The sequence below is a fragment of the Sciurus vulgaris genome (genome assembly GCF_902686455.1).
Source record: "Sciurus vulgaris genome assembly, chromosome: 6".
Taxonomy (NCBI): domain Eukaryota; kingdom Metazoa; phylum Chordata; class Mammalia; order Rodentia; family Sciuridae; genus Sciurus; species Sciurus vulgaris.
In genome coordinates this window covers 1,091,887-1,115,885 of record NC_136466.1, presented here as the reverse complement: position 1 = coordinate 1,115,885, position 23,999 = coordinate 1,091,887, and the positions used below count along the sequence as shown (strand labels likewise).

Below are 23,999 nucleotides of genomic sequence, written 5' to 3'. Positions count from 1 at the left end.
TCCAGGATCCCCACTGCTGCTCCTGGCTCAGGTGAGCAAGCCTTTCCATAGCTGTTCAGGATCCCCACTGCTGCTCCTGGCTCATGTGAGTCAATGTGCTTTTACATCAACCCCTTCCAAAACCTCCTTGAGGGAAGGGCTTTTCCCACCTAACAGCCACTACAGGTCCCTTTCCCTCCGGACATTCCTTCAGTCCACAGATCAGAGGCATGGATGGGTCTTTTTTCTCCTTTTTGTGGGTATTCATCATTGGAGAATTTATACTGGCAGGGAGTTCAGTAAATGCCTTAAGTCTGAATTCTCCTGGGTCTCTGGCTCAGGACAACTGGGACCTGTAGCACCAGCCAATCCAGCCAGATTACTGATGGAAGATCCAGGTGGTCAGAGGCCATGTGCTGGATCGCCAGAAGCACGTGGAGAGAGGTCTCCGAGTACCCGGATGGGAGGAGGCTTCACTATCAACAGCCTGCCAGGTTCCCCGGGAGCCTGCACACTGGTGAATCTGGCCCACAGATGACCAAGAAAAAGCGCTTCCCTCATTCTCTTACGCTGCCAGGCCTGGCCTCAGTAACCACTGCCATGAGAGGAAAAGGCCTCACCAAACCCTACTGAGGGAGACACATCTGGAGGATCCCCCAACCTCCATTTCCTGCGATATCCATCAGCAACATCAGCAGCCCTCCTGTCCTCCACACCCTGGCCCCAAAAGGAGATAAATACCTTTCCAAGAGATGCCAGGGGAGGATGTGGACCCGTTCAAGTACATACCCTTCTCTCCCTCCAAGACTTAAAACAGGTAAGAATGAATCTAGGGAAGTTTTTGGAAGATCCAGAGAAATATATCAAGGTATTTCAGAACTTATGCCAGGTGTTTGAGCTCCCCTGGAAAGAAATGCTAATATTTAAGCTACTTTAACCTCCAATGAGAAGGAAGTCACCACAGAAGCAGCTACAGTTGGGGATGCCATACTTCTTGCTCATGCCTAGCAGCGCTAACTAGAAGCAGACCTAACCACCCATCCAGAGCACAGGTGGTTCCCAAAACAATCCTGACTGGGCTCCTAGTGACCAGCAGGATGCCTGGAAAAGGAAATATTTCCATAAGTCCTCAGGAAAACCAAGCAAGAGCCCATTCATCATTCCAAGGATCTGAAATGGTGAAGGCCCTCAGAAAACTGCTGCTGTTTTCATGGAGTGACTCGGGCAGGCAATAAGAAAACACACCACCCTGCATCCTGAATCCATAGAGGGCCACCTATTCTTGAAAGATAAATTTGTCATTCAGTTGGCCCCAGACACTTGGAGGAAATCACGAAAATTGGCACGTGGTTCTGGTCAATCCTTAGATGATATCCCCTGGCTTGCAACCTCCATCTTTAATAACACAGAAAAGAAGAAAAAGAAGGAAAGGGAGCTCAAAGCCAGGAAAGGCTGAAGTGCTGTTCACTGTTCATAGTCCTAAGAGGAATAAGCTACCTGAGTAAAAAAACAGACTGCACCCTAAGCCACAAAGGGACTTGTTTCCATTGTAGAGAAGAGGGACATTTCCATCGGGAATGCCCCCAGGCCAAATGGCCACCTCCAAGGCCCTGTCCTAAATGCCAAGGTCACTGGAGGAATGAACGGCCTTGGGTGCATGAGTCTTCCATTCCAGGCCAGACTCCTCCATAGAGGCCTCACAGGGCCCTAGGCCTCTTCTCATGACTCCCATAAATCCTGTCACCACACATGAGCCCCGGCAGCATTCTCCATGGGGAGCCAAGATCAGTTTCCTCTTGGACACTAGTGCCAGCTTTTCTGTACTCACCTCTTACCCTAGAACTCGCTCCTCTGTCAGGTGTCTGGATAGCCTATTACCAAAAAGTTTATTCTCCCTGAGTTGTGAGCAGGCTTTGGAAGCCTTTAAGACATTAAGAAGGGGCCTTATTTCAAAGCCCTGTAATCAGTGTACCCATGGAACAAAATTTAACCTGTTTGTCACTGAAAGAGGAGAAATAGCACTGGAAATAGTCACCCAAAAGAACGGACAGTCAATGGCAGAGCTCAGTAAGGAGCTAGACATAGTAACTTCGTCCTCAAAGTAATGAAAAGTAATGTCTCATAACTTTCTACTTGCAAACTTGTCGGATTACCAACTGGATCAAAAATGGTGCAAATGCCCCAGGTGTGAGCCTTCTGCTCCAAATAGCAACTTCCCTCGGCTCCGGCCAGATCAGGCTCACCCAGGGACAGGTCCGAGAGACCAGGGAGAACAAAAAAACAGGAAAAAGTGTCTTTCACCTGAACTCACGTCATACAGAGTCACAAGGCAAACTGCACGGTGCTCTGCTAAAATGACTAATGACCCTGCCATTTGTTCTAGGATCTGGGTTTTAATTCTATAGATTTCTGGTTTTATGCTGAAGTTCCCGATTTGGTCCTACACAGCTAGGTTAATATATTTTCTGATCAGTCTGATATTTATTCAACTATACAGATTTTTTTTACACTCTGCCCTGTTCAGAGGCCAATATGCAAGGGTTAGCTCTCAATTAATAGGTTTGAAAAGCCACAAGGTCTTTGTTTTGTGTATGTGTATATACTGTACTGTCATCTCTACATGTGTTTGGTATTAAAATTGCCATGTGGATAAATAAGCACCCATCAATTAAAATTTTAAAAAAGAAAATGGATCCAAATACCTTTCATTCATGTGATTTTTTTAAAAGTTCAATTTAAATTGGGTAAGCAAATGAAAATAAAAATGTCTTTAAAATTACTAACTTACAAGTTTTTGCAAGTGGTCAAACAACAAATAAAATGTTCATGTCTATCAATGTCTAACATACATTGTTTCTAGGATTTTACTTCAATAAGGAAGAAATGGTGAATGCTGTTCAATACACTTGTCTGGTATCTTGGGTTTTAAAAATAAGTAAATTAGGGGCTGGGGAGATAGCTCAGCTGGTAGAGTGCTTGGCTCCCAAGCACAAGGCCCTGAGTTCGATCCCCAGTACCGCAAAAAAAAAAAAAAAAAAAAAAAAAGTAAATTAGATTTCACATATAAGGGATTAATCATAAATGTATGTTAGAAGCATCTAATTAAGTTACAAAGTGAAAATGCTGTTAAATATGACACTAAGTACTCTTAACTCCTTGAATTCTATACAGTACCGTACTTAAACATTATAGGTGTTTTCATAAATTGGTAAATGAAAACAAAAAGGATTAAAATTGCTTTGTGTCATCAATGAAAACGAGGTTACTAAGAGCTAAAAGCCCCAAAAGCTATACTTCTATATATCATAGGTCCAAAAGGTTCAACTGCATTTCAATTAGAGCAATATAAATAGCAAAGTTTTTCATCTTATTAAAATGGAGTAATTTGTCGATGTTCAGAAATTCACAAGGTTTTCAGAATGTAAATTATAAAAAGGGGTCAATGGATAGGAAAAAGGAAACACAGAAGGTCCTAGGTGTGAAAGTATATTTAGTAGAAAAAGGAGGGCCGGGGATGTACATCAGTCGGTAGAGTGCTTGCCTCACATGCACAAGGCACCGGTTCAATCACACACACAGAAGGAAACTTCTGGGAAAAAGTCAGGATAGATCTAAGTAAGCAACAACAGGGCCTAAGTAAGTAATACAAAGGTCTATGCAAGTGAAGGGTAAATGTTTAAAAGTTTGTGTTACTAACTTGGTTGTATATAAATAACACAATATCAGTAAAAGCTTCGTTTTCTTCCTCAAGGGCAAATAATAATGTACTGATGTAAACCAAAGTTTAAACTATGTAGTGAAATTACAAGGATTTCTTACAACAGTAATTTACTCTTAACATTGTGTCTGTTAAGTTTTATTCTTTAGCGCAACTAGTCTTAAAGGATTAGGGTCTGTACAACTCCACTTACAAAACAACTGTTATTTTACAGTGTTACACTGTTACAGAGCCAAGATTTCTCTTTAAAAGCTAACCTTGGTTGACATAAAATTATCAATGTAATTGTGATGCTATTACTCTTATTTGTAATATTAAATGTGTTCAGCTGGGTGCAGTGGCACATAGCTGTGATCCCAGCAGCTCTGGAGGCTGAGGCAGGAGAATCGTTGAGTTCAAAGCAGGCTCAGTCACTTAGAGAGGCCCTGTCTCTGAATGAAGTAGAAAAAAGGGCTAGTGATGTAGCCTAGTGATTGGTGCCCCTAAGTACAATCCCTGGTACCAAAAATACACACATAAGTAAATAAATTCATATTTTTCAGATATACAAGCTTTCAAAGGACAAGGGGGCTTTTTGGGGTTTTGTTTTGTTTTTTTGCGGGGGGCAGTGCAAGGTATTGAACCCAGAGTCTTGTGCTTGCAAGGAAAGCACTCTACCAACTGAACTACATCCCCAGCCCCAGGAGAAGGTTTAAAAGACCATTTTATCAAGCTGAATTGCATGTAATGGTAATTTTAGACTTAAAAGAACAGCAAATTTTGTAGGGGATTTATTTCTATCATTTAATGTTCTGTAACTGGGACTGTTATCAGTAAGAAGAATGTAAAAGTTTGTTACTTTTTATACTGAGGTAAAAAATTTGAATGTACTTTTAAAAGATAACCAGAGCATGATCTAATTAAAGATTAATATTGTGAACATAAAAGCATTTGGCCACATTTTCCACAAAAAGAAAGTTAAAAGCTCTCAGCCTTTCTTATGTGTTTTAATGTAATGTCATATTGTGTTAGCTAACATTCATATAAACTCAGGAAACAATATATGTAAACTTTAGAAAATGATATTACAAAAGAGGTACAGATAAACTTCAGAACTACAACACTTCAGCGGAGATTTGTGAGGAGCCCCGCCTTAGCTGAGATAAGGCTCTGCCTCCCACCTCACTGCATGTTAGAATGGCTCCAAAGTAGGCCAGACTTCCCTTCAAGGTGTGTTCAGATTGATTTTTGTTGTAAAGATTACTGTGATCTCAAACATGGGATTTAAAGTACAACTAGGACAAGGTTCAAGATCATGTGCAAACTAAGTATGTTTTACTCCTGTTAACTTTATTTGGAATTTTCCTTATGAACTTTAACTGCTATCTATCAGTGCCTTACAGAAGTACAACTTCCAACATAACAACCTAAGTTAATGTGAGATATCATACCATCATCCACAGACGGTATATCATGCTAACTTCTAGTACTAACACAAACCAGTTAAATAAAAGGGGTAAAATGACTGTTAAGTTATAAGTATTAAAGTCCAGCACTGTTACTTTAAAACTGATGAGACTGGATTGCTGGATGTTTAAGACCAAGGTTTAAAATTAAGATAAAGAGGATGTAGTGGCACAGGCCTGTAAACTCCTTGACTCGGGAGGCTGAGGCAGGAGGACCGCAAGTTCAAAGCCAGGCTCGACAATGGTGAGGCAATAAGCAACTGAGTGGTCGAGTGCCCCTGAGATCACTCCCCAATAACCACCCACCCCCCCAAAAAAGATCAAGGTTAAAATAAAAGGGCCAGGAACACCAATATCCAGGTCGTGTCCTCTGAGACAGCTGAGACCCCGGGAACTAGGGAACTCCAAGAGGTCTGCAACTCTGGGCCACAAGACCTCCCCTTGGGGGCCGGGGGAGAGTGGTCACTGAGACCCTAAAACAAACCAAACAGCCAGCCAGTGCACCTGCTGCAGAAAGGAGGAAGTGTATGCCTGTGGGGAGCGCTGGAACTCCGGGAGAGGAAGGAGGGGTGGAGGGACCCGCCCTAGGCAGCCGACCCCGGGGACCCCGTCCAGCCCACCCCCGGGACCGGGGGACAGGCCCTGGGCCACCGCAGCCGGACTCGGCCTCGCTCCGCAGCTCACACGCCGGATCCCCACGGCAGGTGCTGACCGGGTCCCCCCAGCCCCGGCCGCACACGCGCCTTGCTTCCTCCGGGGTGACCCGCCGTCCTCCCGAGGGACCTCCGGGGCTCGCGGGGCGCACAGGCTGCGCAGAGTCGGCGGAGATGCCGGAGCACAGGACGCCCGGCGGGAGGAAGGAGCTGAGGGCTGAGCAAGGAAAGCGCGCGAGACCGTGGAAGCCCGCCCCGCCCCTCCGTCCGCGCCTGATTGGACAGCTCCGCCCCAGCGCCCTGACGGACGCCTCCAGGCACCGCCCCAGCCCCGAGTGACAGCTAATGCCACCCAATCCCTGGCTGAAGTCGGCAGAGTGACAGGCGCTTGCCCCGCCCTCTGCAGCGGGACTCCCTGCCCGCTGGGACCTGACCCTGGCGGGAAGGGTGTGTATTTCTCCTGGTGTAGAAGGTGGTGTCTGAATGGGAGCCACAGACGCCAGCGCTGCGTGGAAACTACCGTGCGGTCGGGTGGGAAGTGTCAGAACCAGAACGTCCGCTGAGCGCTCTCGGAAGGCAGTGCCCGCTTTCAGTGTCAAATGACGGACGTGGAAAGGCAGCTGCAGGGAGAGCAGGGTGGAGAGTCACAGGAGGTAAGGCGAGTGTGGAGTTCGCAGCCTGACGACGGCGAGCGGGAAGCCCACCACCGTGGAGGGAGAACTAGACCAGGCCCTGGGGCGCTGGCCCATTCAACCTCACCTGGAGGCTGACCGCAGACAGCGAGGAGCGCCATCAAGGCCCAGTTCACAGAGAAGACCCTGAGGCTCCCGTGGGGCACCTCCAGCCGCTCCTTAGTCCCAGAGGTGGGGAATGGAAGGTGGGATGAACCCAGGTGGACTTACAGGAAGGAGGATGGTAGCCTGGATGCAGTTTCTTTTTCTTTTTAAATTTCTTCTTGTTAGCTATACATGACAGTGGAATGTGTTAGCACAAAAAGGCCAGGCAGGACGCAAACCTCACGAACCATCCCATCTGTTTATTCGGTAACAAAGTTTCGCACAGAACAGGCGAGGCAGGGATGAAATGGCATTGGTGGACCCACTTTCCTGGTGGAAAATGAGCCACTGAACAAAGAAGGGGACCGGGATTATAGAGGTTATCTTGAGGGGTGGTCTAGTCAGCACATCAGTTTTCTTGGGCTCTCAGGAATTTGGGGTTGTTAGGTCCTTAGGCCAAAGTAACTCCATTTTGAAAATCAGCACCTACCCACCCAGACATGACCTTCCTGGTAGGACCACCCGCAAACAGTTTCTAATTACCAAAACCACAGCAAAGACATCAAGTAACAGTCACAGAGCAGGATAGGTTATGTTTTAACGACTCCATTGTACATTACTATGTAGTTTAGAAGTTTTTCCTGCAGGCTACTGTGCCTTGCAGAGGGGCAGCCTGGCAGACGCTGTCAATAAACCTTTGCTTGAACTCCGGGCTGTGTCTCTTGTGGATATTTGCGCCAGTCACCCTAACAGGGGTCTGTCCTATCAATCAGTGAAGGTGTCAGTTTGAGGGCTTAGAAATTCGACCTTCTGGGCCCTGGGTCTACAGAGAGCTTCTGGACAGGTTCTGTGTTTGAAGGGATTCGTGCCTTTTAGAGACTGTCACTTCAGGCGTGATGAGACACTTCCTCCCTGTCTGCAGTCGGCGTGTGGAGGACCTTTGTCTGTGGAGCGAAGGCTGCTAGCGCCTGGCTTCATCTTCATTCCTTTTCCCCGGCACATCGTCTTGGGGATTTGCATTCTCCACGTCTAAGAGACAGTATCTGGACACATGATGCATACGAGCGTGACTGCCCATCTCCCTCATTGAACAAGAGGTGGAGTCGCCTTGGCTGTGTGTTGTGCACACACACAGGAAGTGGTGTCTGACTCATTCCAGGATCCTTCCCTTTGTTGGGGGAAACAAACTGGTGGAGGTGCAGCAAGCAGCACTGGAAAAGGAGAACTCCAAACTTTATTTTACACCGGGGGCCCAGAGGAAAACAAAGCTCCACATTCTGAGGCCCTGATCCACAACTTCTCACAATATTCACAGGTCATTTGATGTCATCTTAGACCCATCCTATCATTGAGGCTTTTTCCTCTGTTTTCAACAAACATCCCTAATCTCTGGCCCAAGGCCTTGTGCAGGGTCTCTAAATGAAGCATGGACACACAACAGAGAGGGAGAAACACATCTTCCACAGGCCTCGGACACATCTCGGGAGGGAGCCGTCAGGCTGTTGGGGCAGTTATTGGCAATGCAAAAGGGAGGGACCCCCGGTTAACAAGCTTCCTGGACAGAGGCAGCCAGAGAGGAGCCGTTGTGGGAATCAGGCAAGACTGGCAAAGGGCACTCGGCGTCGGGGAACCACGCTTTATTTTACACTGGCAGGCCCAGAGATCAGCACTCCAGAGTCTGAGCGTTCCTTGCCAGATTTTTACAGCATTTATAGGTTATCTAGTGTCCTGAGTTTTCTAGTCCAGAGTGATACACAGTTGTGCACAAGGATTCAAAAAGTGACGTATGACTGAGTGCAGTACTTTTCTAGCGCAAAGGCTGGATGCTGTAAAGGAAAACTCCTACCTAGAATTGCCTGGTAACTGATCACTAACGTCACAGAGGACTCGAGGGACTCGTGTGTCCTCTGTCTCAGAAACTGGCTGAAATACTAATTGTTCTTTTTGTGTTCATTGTTTCCCAAAATGCTTTGCTGTCTTGTTTATTGCTGTCCTAGCATGAACCTTGCCCTGGGTGTACCTCGTTAGTCACCTGCCAGCTGCCACCATGCACCTCTGGACTGCTGTGATGCCGAAGACCCCTCACTGTCCAGGCCCCACCTGACAGGAAACAAGGACTTTGGGTCACTTCCCCTCGATTTCGCCCTCTCTCAGTAGGAAGCAGCTTGGAGATGGCATTGCCCATTTTTCCGTAGAATTGGATGAAGAAATTGACAGAGGGGAAACGTGATTTTGGTCCACGTCACCTTCTGAATATGGCTCTGAGATTTCTTTTGAAAGGGGCATGTTTTCCTTTCCCTCTTCCCCTCTCCTGCACCCTAACCTGGGGGTGGGGAGCAAGAGTACCCTGAGTTTTCTGTGCTTCAGGAGAACCTAGGAAGTGAATATCTCCCAGATTAACTGATGAATGTTAACACACCCAGGGCACCCTGGGGACCCCGTCAGGGCACACCTGGACCCCAGGGCACCCTGGAGACCCCGTCAGGGCACACCTGGACCCCAGGGCACCCTGGGGACCCCGTCAGGGCACACCTGGACCCCAGGGCACCCTGGGGACCCCGTCAGGGCACACCTGGACCCCAGGGCACCCTGGGGACCCCGTCAGGGCACACCTGGAAGACAGCCTTCATGCATCCCCTGTTCCTCCTGAGGGGCAGAACCACAGCCTCTGGGGCAGGAGCCCCTGTGTCTCTCCTTTGCTGGGAGAGCAATAAAACTTCCTTTTCCTTTTTCTCCAAACCGTCTTCTTGTTATTGAATTGGCAACTGGGACAAGAACGGAGTTTGGGCAACAGTAGCCCCCAAACAGCATAAGCCCCTGAGCTATAAAACCAAAAGGGGTTTTCCTACTTTCTGGCCCCTCCTGCATCTGGGGGATTCTCTCTCTTCTCACTTAAATAAAGCCAACTCTTTTTTCTCTTCCCTTCCGTTATTGTCCATGGATTTCATTCTTCACATTGGTGAGACAATAGCCCAGAAGACAAATGGTGAGCAAGGAACTTAGTCTTATCTCAAAACCCCAGTGCCAACAGGCTAAAGAGGACCTGGGAGGGATCTCGCACTCTGGGGAATGAAGGGCTTCTTGTGCCCAATCTGTTGGCCCGGAACTTCAAGACCAACATTAAGCAAAGCTGTGATTCTGGCTCTACCTGTCCACTCTTTTGGAGTAGATAGGCGAGCATGTTTCCCACAGAAGCCATATGAGAATGATTGTGAAATCTCAGATTTCATAAACTTTGTGACCTCTGTTCTTTTTTCTTTTCATACCAGGGATTCAACTCAAGGGGGCTTACCCACTGGGCCACATCCACAGTTTTTTTTATATTTTATTTAGAGACAGGGTCTCACTGAGTTGCTTAGGGCCTTGCTAAGTGGCTGAGGCTGGCGTTGAACCTGCGATCCTCCTGTCTCAGCCTCCCAGGCCCTGGGATTACAAGCATGTGCCACCATGCCTGCTTGACCTCTGTTCTTTAAGGACGCACACTGGGTCATGAAGACGAAGGGCATGTCCGACAGAAATGAACTGTGGGTCCTGCATGCGCTTCACATCTTCCAGAAGCCACATAGTAATGTTTAAACGGCCTCGATTAGATCAGTCAGTGAGGAGACTCTTCTAGCAAATGCAGGGCCCAGGGTTCCACCCCCAGCACAAGCAAAACAAAAAAGGAAAAAAAATATTAAAAGGGGTTGGGGATGTGGCTCAGTGTTTAAGTACCCCTGGTTCAATTCCCATACCAAAAAAGAAAGAAGAGCCATGGCCTTTCCCCTCAATGTGACGTGTGACTGTCCTTCAGTCACACTCTCCTGCCAGGGCTTTAAGATCAAGCTGGGCAAAGCTGACCTTTTTCCTACCTACCTCAGGGTCAGGTGAGATTCCTGAGGGGGTCACCTGGGAACACACGTGAAGCCCCCAGGCTCCTTTAGTCTCCCTCTGGCAGGGGACCCACCTGCCAGGGTGGGCAGGGTCTTGCTGACCACTCATGGTCCCCTTGGAAGCCTCAGGGACCGTCCCCTCTCTGGTGACCCCTCTTGGTGCTGTGTGTGCCGCTTGGCTTCCTGTTCTCCAGGGACCTCTTGACCCACTGGCTGGGAGGTGGGCGACTCGCCCAGAGTTGCACGGCCCCTAGAGGGGTCCTGTCGTTCCCCAGGTCCTAGCTGACCTTCCAGGGCAGGGCCTGAAATGCTGGCTCCTCCTTTCCTTGGCCTTTCTCCTTCCTGGACTTCGGTTTGCACTTTTGGTTGTGAACATGCAGCATGCCTGTTTCCCAGCCCTAAAGTGGGAGGATTGGGTCATCATGTCAGTGAGACAATTGTGACCTCCCTGGGGCCCATCGTAGTCCTGGAAGTGAACTCGTTGAGTCGTGTATGATACCCGTCTGCTTTGAGGTCAGAGTAACGTTTACTGACAACAAAAACTACCTTTCTGCCACGCCTTTTAGCAAGCTGGACTCTAGCCTCTTTTGGAGCCATCCTGACGTGGAAGGATGAGAGCAGAACCTTAGCTCAGGTGACGAGGCCTCCATGAGTTTGATATTTCTGAAGCTGATTTTGCTTTTTTAAAAAGTGTCATTCTAGCCTGGGGCTGGGGCTCAGGGGTAGCGTGCTTGCCTAGCATGCGTGGGGCACTGGGTTCGATCCTCAGCACCACCGAAACAGATAAAAAATGACCCTGTGTTCATCTACAAAAACAGCCATCGTTCTACGCCTTTCTCTTCTTTCCAGCTGGGCGCCGTGATGCGGCCGACCTGCAGCCTCCCCGCTGTGACCAGGGAGCTCAGGCACAGAGTGTGGTGTGCAGAGAGCCCACTCCCTCTGCAGGATTCGTACGGGGGACGCCCGCAGCTCAGCAGGAGTGCCTGAGCACCAGCGTGGGGCGACACATGACGCTCCCGCAGCGGGACCGGGGTCCTCTCCTGCTCTGGGGAGGCTCCATCTCATCAGTGCTGGCTGTTACTGTGAGGGACTTGTGGCACTTGTCCTCCATGAAGTCATGGCTCAAGTCCCCATGCTTCCCGGGGAGAAGTGGGGTCAGGAATCACACCGGCCCTCTTGTCAGCAGCGAAGGCTCAGCCAAGGTGGGGTGTGTGGTGGTGGGAACCAGACAGGGCAATGGTGGTGGCCCTCCCAGCCACGCACACCTTGGGTCCAGGTGACAGCCAGGAGTCTCTCTCCTCCACCCGTCAGCTACAGCGCCCACTGGAAAGCAAGCAGCAGTGGCCGTGGCTGGAGTGGGGACATGGTCTCTCAGCTGAAGTGCTCGTGGGCTGAGCACCAACAGCTCGGCTGGTCTGGGTGAAGCTCATCTCTGAGCAGCCTAGGCCACGTGCGCAGAGGCAGGGTGACAGGCTTGGCATGCTCCTCTGGGCAGGCAGCCATGGTGCGGTGGAATAATCCCCACCAATTCAGCAGCAGGCAGCTGTGCCCAGCTCTGGGAGGAGGGGTGGGGGACCTGGCTGGGTGACTGCCTTCAGTGGTGACCTGGCATGGATCTACACGAAGCTGCCCCATGCCTGGCCTTGGACGGCCAGCTCCCACATCTCCTGATCCTAGAGGAGGTGCCCTCCCCTCCTGTCTGTCAGCACCCTCCCCACCCCAGCAGAGCACTCAGTGTGTCAGAGTAACTCACTGAACTAGGGTATGTAAGGCATATATGCAGGGAGCAGTGCTGTGGACTGTCTTTGGGGCACCTGAGGTGGGTTTCTGTCCCCTTAAACAGTCCCAGTTCACATGATAGGTTCCTTCTGAATAGCTCCTCCTGCCTAAAGCACCCTGAGGGTTCACTGGGTAATCATGTGAAACCCTCTTCCAAAGCATGGCTGTTATGCAGATTTCAGGGTACTTATGCAGTTAGGCTGAAATTCCAGGAGGATGCTGAACTTTCCTACGTAGAAGGCCGGCGTCTGCTGATAGGGCTGCAGGGACTGTCTCTTGCTCACACTTCCCCTGCCTGGGGAGACTCTCCTCCCCTGCAGGTGGAGCTGAGGCGGCAGGGTTGGGGTGTCCTTTCTCTGGCCTCGCTGCTGTCCAGTCTGGATTTTCCAGGGTTTTCATTTTTGCCCTATGGAAGCGCAGTGCTCTCCCAGGGTCTCCTACCTGGATACGCAGTGAGATACCTGCTGCTCCAGGGACATGAGTGCTGGGGCCTCCATTCCACCCTCCTGGAACCGCCCGCCAGCATTCAGCATCTCAAAGGTAGGGCGCCTCCTGAGGCCACTAGAGATAGGTGTTGGTCGGGCAAAAGACAATTTCACTGTGTCCTTGTTAACATCGTTTAACATGATTTTCTTGAGGGTTTGATAATTTTTTACGATATGAAATTGTAATTTATTTTTATTTTATTTTTTTGCGGTGCTGGAGAATTGAACCCAGGGCCTTCTGCTTGAGAAGCAAGCACTTTACCAACTGAGCTATGTCCCCAGCCCTGAAAGTGTAATTTTTAATAGCTTGTGTTTCTAAATGTTCTTGGTAGTTGATTTTTAAAACAGTATGAAAGAGTGAGGCTTCGAGACCCTCTGCGATACCCAGTCTCGGTGCTCTCTCCAGTGAGGAGGGGAGAGTGACTGGGCTCCTTCCCTCGTGCTTGGACATGTTTGTGTGACGCTCAGGAGACATCCTATGCAAAGCTCGTTCAGAGACTGTGTGCTTTGACTTGAGGCTTTATCACCGTGGCAGACTGAGCCCACACTTTTGTGACAAGGCTTAGGTGACACAAGAAATGAAACTTGTAATAAAAAATACAAAATAGAGCTGGGGTTGTGGCTCAGTGGTAGAGCGCTTGGCGGGCACGTGCAAGGCCCCTGGTTTTATTCTCAGCACCACATAAAAATAAATTAATTGAATAAAGGTTCATTGACAACGAGAAATGTTTAAAAAGCACAAGAGAGCATTTTGAAGAGAAAATGTTTCCATGGTTGACACTGTGATGCGTCAGAGTACTGCGTACTACACGTAGTACATAGAATATATTACGTTTTTCCCAAGCTTTTGCATATATGGACTTCATACATGACGCTTTTATATATGTAACAAAGATTCAGTGAAAAGTATAAACTAGTGTACTTGGTAGTCTATTAGGTGACATTAAAACAGTCACAAATATTGTTTTCCAAAACCATAAATATGTGAATATAAGTGTTAAAATACTCTCTTTAGACAAGACGACCTGGTTGGGGTGTAGTTCTGTGGCAAAACATGCACCGAGTGGTTACGAGGCCCTAGGTGTGGGGACAGACTGGCCGAGAAGCGGCGAGCGGCACTGGGCAGGAGAAGGCCGGTGGCCCAGAGGGAAGGAAACCTCAAGTTCCGAGCGACCCTCGCCACTGATCCCAATACTTCCAGTTACCTAGTGTCGTGAATTTTCTAGTCTAAAGGATACACGGCTGTACTTGGTGTTTCCAGCAGGAAGCATGTCACAGAAGCAGAGTGCGGTGAGAGGAAGGACTGGCTCCTCTCACAGCCATCGGTACAGCCCCAGCCTCGGGCCCAGAGCCTGCACAGGGGCCTCGGCACTGCAAAGGAGGTAGCCAGACCCCTAGGGCAGGTTAGCTACAATCCACGGTCGGTCAGGTTTCCCGGAGAACAGCCGAGAGAGCGAGGCGAACTGATGCCTTCCCCAGGCCCTGGTGTCTTACCTGAGGCTTCAACAATTTCATCTCAGGACCAGGTGAGGTTTGGCAGCACAGTTGGAACCACACATAGGTAGTTGTTTTTTTGGTTTTTGTTTTTTTGTTTTTTGTTTTCTGCCAAGGGAGGGTAATAGACACAGAGAAAGAAAATACAAGATAATGTGGCCTGTAAACGGGAGTGAGGGCTGGGTTGTGGCTCAGTGGTAGAGCGCTTGCCTAGCATGTGTGAAGCACTGGGTTCGAGTCTGCGCACCACATAATAAATAAATAAATAAATAAATAAATAAATAAATAAATAAATGTTCATTAGCATGTAAAATTTTTTTAAAAAAATAAAAGGGAGTGTAAAAGAAGCCATGTACTGACAGTCTTCTCCCAAGACCTATGTTTTCCAGGTTCTGGGTCAGATGGAAAGAAAGTGTCCTATTACCCGTAAATAAATAGTTTCTAGGAGGCATCAGTCTCTTCCAGTGTAAATCCCCTCCAGACACTGCCCACAGACTCCTGATCCAAAAAGTTCAAATTCCTGAGATTCCAAGAAAACTGATCTGCTCACTAGACCACCCCTCAAGATGACCTCTGTAACCCCAGTCCCCATCTTTGTCCAGTGGCTCATGTCCCACCAGGGTAGTGGGTCCACCATGCCATTTGGTCTCTGCCTCGCCTGTTCTGTGCGAAATTTCATTCCTGAATAAACAGATGGGATGGTTCGTGAGGTTTGCGTCCTGCCTGGCCTTTTTGTGCTAACACAGGGGAAACAGATATTGAACCCGGGGTGCTCAACCAATGAGCCACATCCCAGCCCTTTTTACATTTTTTCAATTAGAGACAGGGCCTCACCAAGTTGCTTAGGGCCTTGCTAAATTGCTGATCCTGGCCATGAACTTATAATCCTCCTGCCTCAGCCTCCTGAGCCACTGGGATTACAGGCATGAGCCATGGTGCCCAGCAAAACTTTTAACAAGTAAACACAAAACACTCTGTGATGGTTAGGGTAGCCGGTGCACATACCCATGAGAGACACACCTCTGAGTTCAAGCAGACATTTATTGAGAAAGTCTGCCAGGAGGCCCTTCTGCATGGCGCAGCAGCCTGCAGGAAAGACCTCTTCACTCTCTAGTCACACACAGTGGATTAGTTAAAACAACCCGTCTGGCCTTGTGATTGCTATTTAGTGCTTTTTCTGTGATTTTGGTAGTTAGGGACTCTTTGGGGTGGGTCTACTAGGAAGGTCTTGCCTTGGTGGGCAGGTGCTGATTTTCAAAATGGAGTTACTTTGGCCTAAGGCCCTAACAGTGATATCTTTAAATAACAGAAAACAAAGTTAAAATTCCAAGATTTTAGACTCCAAAAGTGTCCAGTAGGATGAAAGTAGAGGTCTTACGTGTATTTCTTGTGAACTGTGCTGTAGCAATAGACTCTAACCAGCCTGCTGTGGTGGTGCATACATGTACCACCAGCAAATTGGGAAACTGAGGCAGGAGGGCTGCATGTGAGTCTAGTCTTGGCAGATTAGTGAAAGCCTGTTGTGACATTTTTTTTTTTTTAAATGAGAAGGGCTGGGGATGTAGCTCAGTGGTGGAGTGCTACTGGGTTCAGTCCCCAGCACCCCAATAATCAAACGAATGAGTAGACCAGTGACTGCAGTGTGACTAACACACTCTCTCTGGTCAAATCTCTTCTAATTTCTGAAGTAAACAGGCAACTTGTTTATTATGATATGGTATCTCAGGAAATAAGATGAACTCCCTCTGGACTTTCTATGCCAATTCTCATTGGATGGAACCTGCTTTCTCCCTTGTCTGTGACCCTCACATGTCCTCCCTCATGTGTCCACTGGTGTCCAGCAGCACAGGGGCCAGCTGTTGGCTTGCTCGGCTTCCTTGAATGCTGTGCTTCCTTTGCACCCCATCCCCACTAGCCTGGTCCCTTCCTCTGGGATCTGTGCTGGGCTGAGTCTTCTCTCATTCCCAAGGAAGTTAATGGGGTGGGGTCTCAGGGTCTTCCCTAAGTATAGCCTTGAGTGGGTGATTTCTTCATATCTCCCCTTAGGTTTTTCCAAAGGGCCTATTTATTTTTTAAGGGTTTTTTTGTTTGTTTCTTTGGTTTTCGTTTTTCTCTGTAGTTGTAGATGGACAACATGCCTTTTTATTTGTTTATTTGTATGTGGTGCTAAGGATTGAACCTAGCACCTCACAAGTGCTAGGCAAGCACTCTTGTGCTGAGCCACAGCCTCAGCCCCAAAGGGCCTATTTTGGCCTAAGGTGAAGTCCTTTGCCCAGATAGCCTGATGGTTGGCTTCTGTAAAGATGTTTCTATAAACATGAAGTAGTTGACTTGAGAATTTTCTGCCATTCTAATGGAGGAAGTCACTGCTACATGTTTTTCTCAGCACAATAATTTCAGTAAAACTCACGATTATTGTGTTTTTTTAATTTATTTTTATTGTAAACAAATGGGATACATGTTGTTTCTGCTTGTACATGGAGTAACAGCATACCATTTGTGTAATCATACATTTACATAGGGTAATGATGTTTGATTCATTCTGTTATTTTTTCCTTCCCCTCACCCCTCCCACCTCTCTTTTCCCTCTGTACAGTCCCTCCTTCCTCCATTCTTGCCCCCCTCCCACCCCCCATTATGTGTCATCATCCGCCTATCAGTGAGATCATTCGTCTTTTGGATTTTTGAGATTGGCTTATCTCACTTAGCATGATAATCTTCAATTTCATCCATTTGCCTGCAAATGCCATGATTTTATTATTCTTTATAGCTGAGTATTATTCCATTGTATACATACACCACAGTTTCTTTATCCATTCATCAATTGAAGGGCATCTAGGTTGGTTCCACAGTTTGGCTATTGTGAATTGAGCAGCTATGAACATTGATGTGGCTGTATCTCTGTAGTGTGCTGATTTTAAGTCCTTTGGGTATAGGCCAAGGAGTGGGATAGCTGGGTCAAATGGTGGTTCCATTCCAAGTTTTCTAAGGAATCTCCACACTGCTTTCCAGAGTGGCTGCACTAATTTGCAGCCACAACAGCAATGTATGTGTACCTTTTTCCCCACATCCTCTCCAACACCTATTGTTGCTTGTATTCTTGATACTCGCCATTCTAATTGGGGAGAGATGGAATTTCAGTGTAGTTTTGATTTGCATTTATCTTATTATTAAAGATGGTGAACATTTTTTCATATGTTTGTTGATTGCTTGTAGAGCTTCTTCTGTGAAGTGTCTGTTCATTTCCTTAGCCCATTTGTTGATTGGATTATTTGTATTCTTGGTGTAGAGTTTTTTGAGTTCTTTATAGATTCTGGAAATTAGTGCTCTATCTGAAGTATGAGTGGCAAAGATTTTCTCCCACTCTGTAGGCTCTCTCTTCACATTGCTGATAGTTTCCTTTGCTGAGAGAAAGCTATTTAGTTTGAATCTATCCCAGTTGTTGATTCTTGCTTTTATTTCTTGTGCTATGGGAGTCCTGTTAAGGAAGTCTGATCCTAAGCCAACAAGGTGAAGATTTGGACCTACTTTTTCTTCTATAAGATGCAGGGTCTCTGGTCTGATTTCAAGGTCCTTGATCCACTGTGAGTTCATTTTTGTGCAGGGTGAGAGATAGGGGTTTAGTTTCATTCTGTTGCATACGAATTTCCAGTTTTCCCACCACCATGTTGAAGAGGCTATCTTTTCTCCATTGCATATTTTTGGCACCTTTGTCTAATATGAGAAAATTGTGTTTATTTGGGTTTGTGTCCGTGTCCTCTATTCTGTACCATTGATCTACCTATTTTGGCGCCAATACAATGCTGTTTTTGTTACTATTGCTTTGTAGTATAGTTGAAGTTCTGGTATTTCAATACCCCCTGTTTCATTCTTCCTGCTAAGGATTGCTTTAGCTATTCTGGGTTTCTTATTCTTCCAGATGAATTTCATGATTGCTTGCTCTATTTCTGTGAGGTACATCATTGGGATTTTAATTGGAATTGCATTGAATCTGTATAGCACTTTTGGTAGTATGGCCATTTTGACAATATAAATTCTGCCTATCCAAGAACATGGGAGCTCTTTCCATCTTCTAAGGTCTTCCTCAATTTCTTTCTTCAGTGTTTGGTAGTTTTCATTGTAGAGATCTTTTACCTCTTTGGTTAGATTGATTCCCAAGTATTTTATTTATTTATTTTTTTTGAGGCTATTGCAAATGGAGTTGTTTTCCTCATTTCCCTTTCAGCTGTTTTGTCGCTTGCGTATAAAAATGCTTTAGATTTATGCCTGTTGATTTTATAGCCTGCTATTTTGCTGAATTCATTGATGAGGTCTAGAAGTTTTCTAGAGGAGGTTTTTGGATCCTCTAAATATAGAATCATGTCCTCTGCAAATAGTGGCAGCTTAAGTTCCTCTTTTCCTATTCGTATCACTTTAATTTCTTTGGTCTGCCTAATTGCTCTGGCTAGAGTTTCAAGGACAATGTTGAATAGAAGTGGTGAAAGAGGACATCCCTGTCTTGCTCCTGTTTTTAAAGGGAATGGTTTCAGTTTTTCTCCATTAAGAATGATGTTGGCCATGAGCTTAGCATAAATAGCCTTTACAAGGTTCAGGTATGTTCCTACTATCCCTATGTTTTTGTGTGTTGAGCATGAAGGGGTGTTGTATTTTGTCAAATGCTTTTTCTGCATCAGTTGAAATAACCACATGATTCTTATCCTTAAGTCTATCAACATGATGGATTACGTTTATTGATTTACAAATGTTGAACAATCCTTGCATTCCAGGAATGAACCCCACTTGATCGTGGTGCACAATTTTCTTAATATGTTTTTGGATACGGTTTGCCAATATTTGTTAAGGATCTTTGCATCTATATTCATCAAGGATATTGGTCTAAATTTTTTTTTCCTTGATGTGTCTTTTCCTGGTTTGAGTATGAGGGGTGATATTAGCTTCATAAAATGAGTTCGGTAGGGTACCCTCCTTTTCTATTTCCTGGAATACTTTGAGAAGTATTGGAATGAGTTCTTCTTTGAAGGTCTTGTAGAACTCGGCTGAGAATCCGTCTGGTCCTGGGCTTTTCTTGGATAGTAGATTTTTAAGGGCTTCTTCTATTTCATTGCTTGATATTGATCTGTTTACATTGTGTATGTCCTCCTGATTCAGTTTGGGAGGAGCATATGTCTCTAGAAATTTGTCAGTGTCTTCAGTAGTTTCTGTTTTGTTGGAATACAGATTTTCAAAGTAGCTTCTCATTATGTTCTGTATCTCAGTGTTGTCTGTCGTGATATTTCCTTTTGCATCATGTATTTTAGTAATTTGAGTTTTCTCTCTCCTCTTTGTTAGTGTGGCTAAGGGTTTGTCTATTTTGTTTACTTTTTCAAAGAACCAACTTTTTGTTTTGTCGATTTTTTGAATTGTTTCTTTTGTTTCAATTTCATTGATTTCAGCTCTGATTTTAATTATTTCCTGTCTTCTACTACTTTTGGTGTTGTTCTGTTCTTCTTCTTTTTCTAGGGCTTTGAGTTGTAATGTTAGGTCATTTAGTTGCTGACTTTTCATTCTTTTCTGGAATGCACTCCATGCAATGAATTTTCCTCTTAGTACCGCTTTCATAGTGTCCCAGAGATTTTGATATGTTGTATCGTCGTTCTCATTGACCTCTAAGAATTTTTTAATCTCCTCCCTGATGTTTTTTGTTATCCATGTTTCATTCAATAGCATATTATTTAGTCTCCAGGTGTTGGAGTAATTTCTGTTTTTTATTTTGTCATTGATTTCTACTCAGTCCATTATGATCTTATAGAACACAAGGCACTATCTCTGTTTCTTTGCATTTCCTAAGGGCTGCTTTGTGGCATAACACGTGGTCTATTTTCGAGAGGGTTCCATGTGCTGCTGAGAAGAAAGTGAATCTGCTCATTGATGGATGGAATATTCTATATATGTCTATTAAGTTTAGGTTCTTGATTGTGTTATTGAGTTCCATGGTTTCTTTGGTTGGATTTTGTTTGGAAGATCTATCTAGTGGTGACAGTGGTGCATTAAAGTCACCCAGAATTATTGTGTTGTGGTCTATGTGATTCTTGAAATTGAGAAGGATTTGTTTGATGTACAGGGATGCACCATTGTTTGGGGCATAAATATTTACTATTGTTATGTCTTCCTGATTAATGGTTCCCTTAAGCAGTATGAAATGTCCTTCTTTATCCCTTCTGACTAACTTTGGCTTGAAGTCCACTTTATCTGATATAAGGATGGAAACCCCCGCTTTTTTACTGAGTCCATGTGCGTGGTAGGTTTTTTCCCATCCTTTCACCTTTAGTCTGTGGATGTCTTTTCTCTGTGATGAGTCTCTTGCAGGCAGCATATTGTTGGGTCTTTCTTTTTAATCCATTCTGCCAGTCTACGTCTTTTGATTGATGAGTTTAGGCCATTAACGTTCAGGGTTATTATTGAGAAATGATTTGTAGTCCCAGTCATTTGGCTTATTTTTGGTTTTTAAGTTGGCTTGGTTTCTCCTTTGAGTGGTTTTTCTCTAAGGTAGTTCCTCCCTTTGCTGACCTCCATTGTTGTTTTTCATTTCCTCCTCATGGAATATTTTGTTGAGAACATTCTGTAGTGCAGGCTTTTTATTTGTAAATTCTTTTAACTTTTGTTTATCATGGAAGGATTTTATTTCATCTTCATATCTGAAGGTTAGTTTTGTTGGGTATAGGATTCTTGGTTGGCAACTATGTTGTTTCAGAGCGTGAAATATGTTGGTCCAGGCCCTTCTAGCTTTTAGAGTCTGGGTTGAGAAGTCGGCTGCTATCTGTATTGGTCTCCCCCTATATGTAATCTGATGCTTTTCTCTCGCAGCCTTCAAAATCCTATCTTTATTTTGAATGTTAGGCATTTTCATTATAATGTGCCTTGGTGTGGATCTGTTGTGATTCTGTGCATTTGGTGTTCTGTAAGCCTCTTGTATTTGATTTTCCATTTCACTCTTCAGGTTTGGGAAATTTTCTGATATTATTTCATTGAATAGGATGTTCATTCCTTTTGTTTGTATCTCTGTGCCTTCCTCAATCCCAATAATTCTTAAATTTGGTCTTTTCATGATGTCCCATAGTTCTTGGAGATTCTTCTTCTCTGTTTGGGCAACTTTATTTTCAAGATTAAATATTTTGTCTTCATTGTCTGAGGTTCTGTCTTCCAAGTGGTCTAGTCTGTTGGTGATGCTTTCCATTGAGTTTTTTATTTGGTTTATTGTCTCCTTCATTTCAAGGATTTCTGTTTGGTTTTTTTGAGAATCTCTATCTCTTTGTTGAAATGATCTTTTGCTTCCTGCAGGTGCTCTTTCAGCTTATTGGTATTATCATTCATTGCCTGCATTTGCTCTCTTATCTCATCCTTTGCTTCGTGAATCATCTTAATCATGTATAATCTGAAGTCATTTTCTGACATTTCTTCTAACATACTCTCATTGGATTCTATTAATATAGAATCTAGATTTGTTTGGATCATTTTCTTCCCTTGTTTTTTCAGGTTGTTCCTGTATCTTCCCCTCTAGCAGTGCAGATCTGGGTATTGCAGATTTCCCCCATAGGCTTGTAGTGGCCCTATATGTTTCCAAAACCCTTTCTTTAAGGGGAGATCAATATTAGCAGTGACCAATTCAGACACTATGCAATCCTAGACCAAATAACCCCTATGAGGACAATAACAAAATTGTCATAATAAACAGAATGAGTTCAAATGTTGTCTTCAGTAAAACAAACAGGTTTGCAATAAGGTCTGCAGTTTCTAATGGAGGACAAAGAGGATGCAGAGGGATGTAGAATGTGGCTGTTAATGGGATAAGAAAAGAATATACAGAAGTTCTAGATAATAGAAAGAGTGAGAGTGTAATCAAAAAATTGGATGTTAGCATGCATAAAAGGGAGAAAGAGACTGTGAGGGAACAGGTAAACAAAAGGAAAAGAGAGCAAGGAAAGTAAAGAAATAAAAACTTAAATTTTTAAAAAGGAGAAAAAAGAAAATCTACTGTATAACAGTCATATACTAATGAAACCTCCCAGTGTTCCGTAGCCTGATGCATGAGAGGTACCTGACAATGAGCTTCAAGACTCCAGCAGGCGTCTCAGGATGGGATTTACCCCACCTAAAGATGGGAGATACAGCTTCCAGGATTATCCAAAATGGCCACTCTGGCTTCGAAACGTTTTGGCAAATGGGGAGCTGCAGCTCAGGGGTGGACGTTTTCAGCTGGAGGTCCTGGAGGCGGGATGCAGTTGGTCCAGCAGGGGTCCTGGGGGTCCAGTGTGTTTGGTGTGGTTGTGGGATCCTGGAGGCCGGGTGCAATCATTCGGTCTGGGGTCCCGGTGATAGGGCGCAGTCAGTTGGTCTAGGGGTCCTGGCAGCAGGGAGTAGTCAGTCGATGTGAGGGCCCCAGAGGCAGGGAGTGATAGGTTGGGCTGAGGGATCCTGGAGATGGTGCTCAGTCAGTCCGGCCAGGGGTCCTACAGGGCCTGGCTGTTGTCTCAAAATGGCGGCAGCCATGTGTGATCAAACTGGCAGGTACTGTAACAGTGAACTTCCAGGCAGCAGCAGGCAGCTGGTGCTCCACTGGTGGTCAGCAATCAGTTTGCTGACTGTTGTCGGGCAATCGGGAGGTGAACCTCATGCATTGGGTGATGGATAGATGTAAGGCAGGTGATGGACCGGCCAGAGGCAGGTAAATGGCGGATGATAGGTGCCTGACAGTGAGCAATCTGCACTCAAAAAAGGTGTCGATAAGCTGGCAGACTGTAGGTCATCACAGCAGACAAATGGGGTAAACATCAGGGGATCGATAAGCAGCAAAAACTGCCTCACCGAGAAACAGATATCCTCTGCTTGAAACCAGAGTTACGGAGCGACAAGGAACGCAGTCTCCCTCTAGTCCACCATCTTGGATCTCCTTCACAATTGTTGTGTTTTGTCTACACTCTCATTCATCATAAAATTACTTTGACACTGGTTTCTCCTTTGACCCGGCTATTTAACAGTGTCATTTAGGTGCACACATTTAGGCACCCTGCAAGCTCCTTGCTTTCTTTGAACCCTAATTTCATTTAATTGGATTAGAAAGGCGTCCATTCTTTTTTCATTCCTTGAATTTTACTGATATTTGTTTTATGATCAAGAAAGTGGACTCTCATTGAGACGATTTCATGTGTTTAGAAAGAATCTGTACTATGATGTCTGGTGACATTTCCCATACCTGTGTTCTGGGTTTAGTTGGGTTCTTATGTCATACTTGTCTTCTCTTTCCTCTTTTATCTCCTGTCTAGTTGTTCTACCCACTAGTTTAACTGAGGTGGGAGGCGTCCAATTGTCTCTGTTGATTTAGTCTCCTCTCCATTCATTTCTGAGTTTTTGCTTCACATATTTTGATGTTCTTTTGATAAGTGGATACATGCCAATAATTTTACATATCTTAAATACACTGACTCTGCCATTAGAAACTGTCTTGACCTCTAGAGATATTTTTGTTGTTTTGATGATAAATACTCCACCTTTGTGCTGCAGAGGCTGCAGCCTTCGTTCCAGGGGCCTGGATGTAGCTCCCACTAAACTCAAACCCTGCCACTGTTCAGGTGCTGTTGGTTCTGAAGGGATGCGGAGGGTTAGAACTGTGGGTCAGGTGGCTGCCGACAGCACTTCAGAGCACCACTGGAGGTCAGGCTCTGCTTGGCGGGATCAGAGGCCCCACCAGCCGCCCTGAGAGGGATGCACGAGACGCGCGGCCAGGGTACAGCCAAGACTGCAGGGGAGCCCCCCACCCCCACC

At 45.7% G+C, this 23,999-nt stretch overlaps 1 protein-coding gene and 1 long non-coding RNA gene across 3 annotated transcripts in view; one reads left to right on the top strand and one right to left on the bottom strand.

Annotated features, from left to right (window-relative positions):
• Positions 1-1,381, bottom strand: part of NLRP3 (NLR family pyrin domain containing 3) — a 52,366-nt gene extending 50,985 nt beyond the window's left edge. Inside the window, exon 1 of the mRNA XM_079143611.1 lies at positions 1,326-1,381. The gene's annotated coding sequence lies outside the window, so the exon portion shown is untranslated. The remainder of the gene's footprint in view (positions 1-1,325) is intronic.
• LOC306663292 overlaps positions 1-23,999 on the top strand; it is a 726,016-nt gene that overhangs the window by 497,315 nt on the left and 204,702 nt on the right. The gene's annotated exons all lie outside the window — the stretch shown is intronic.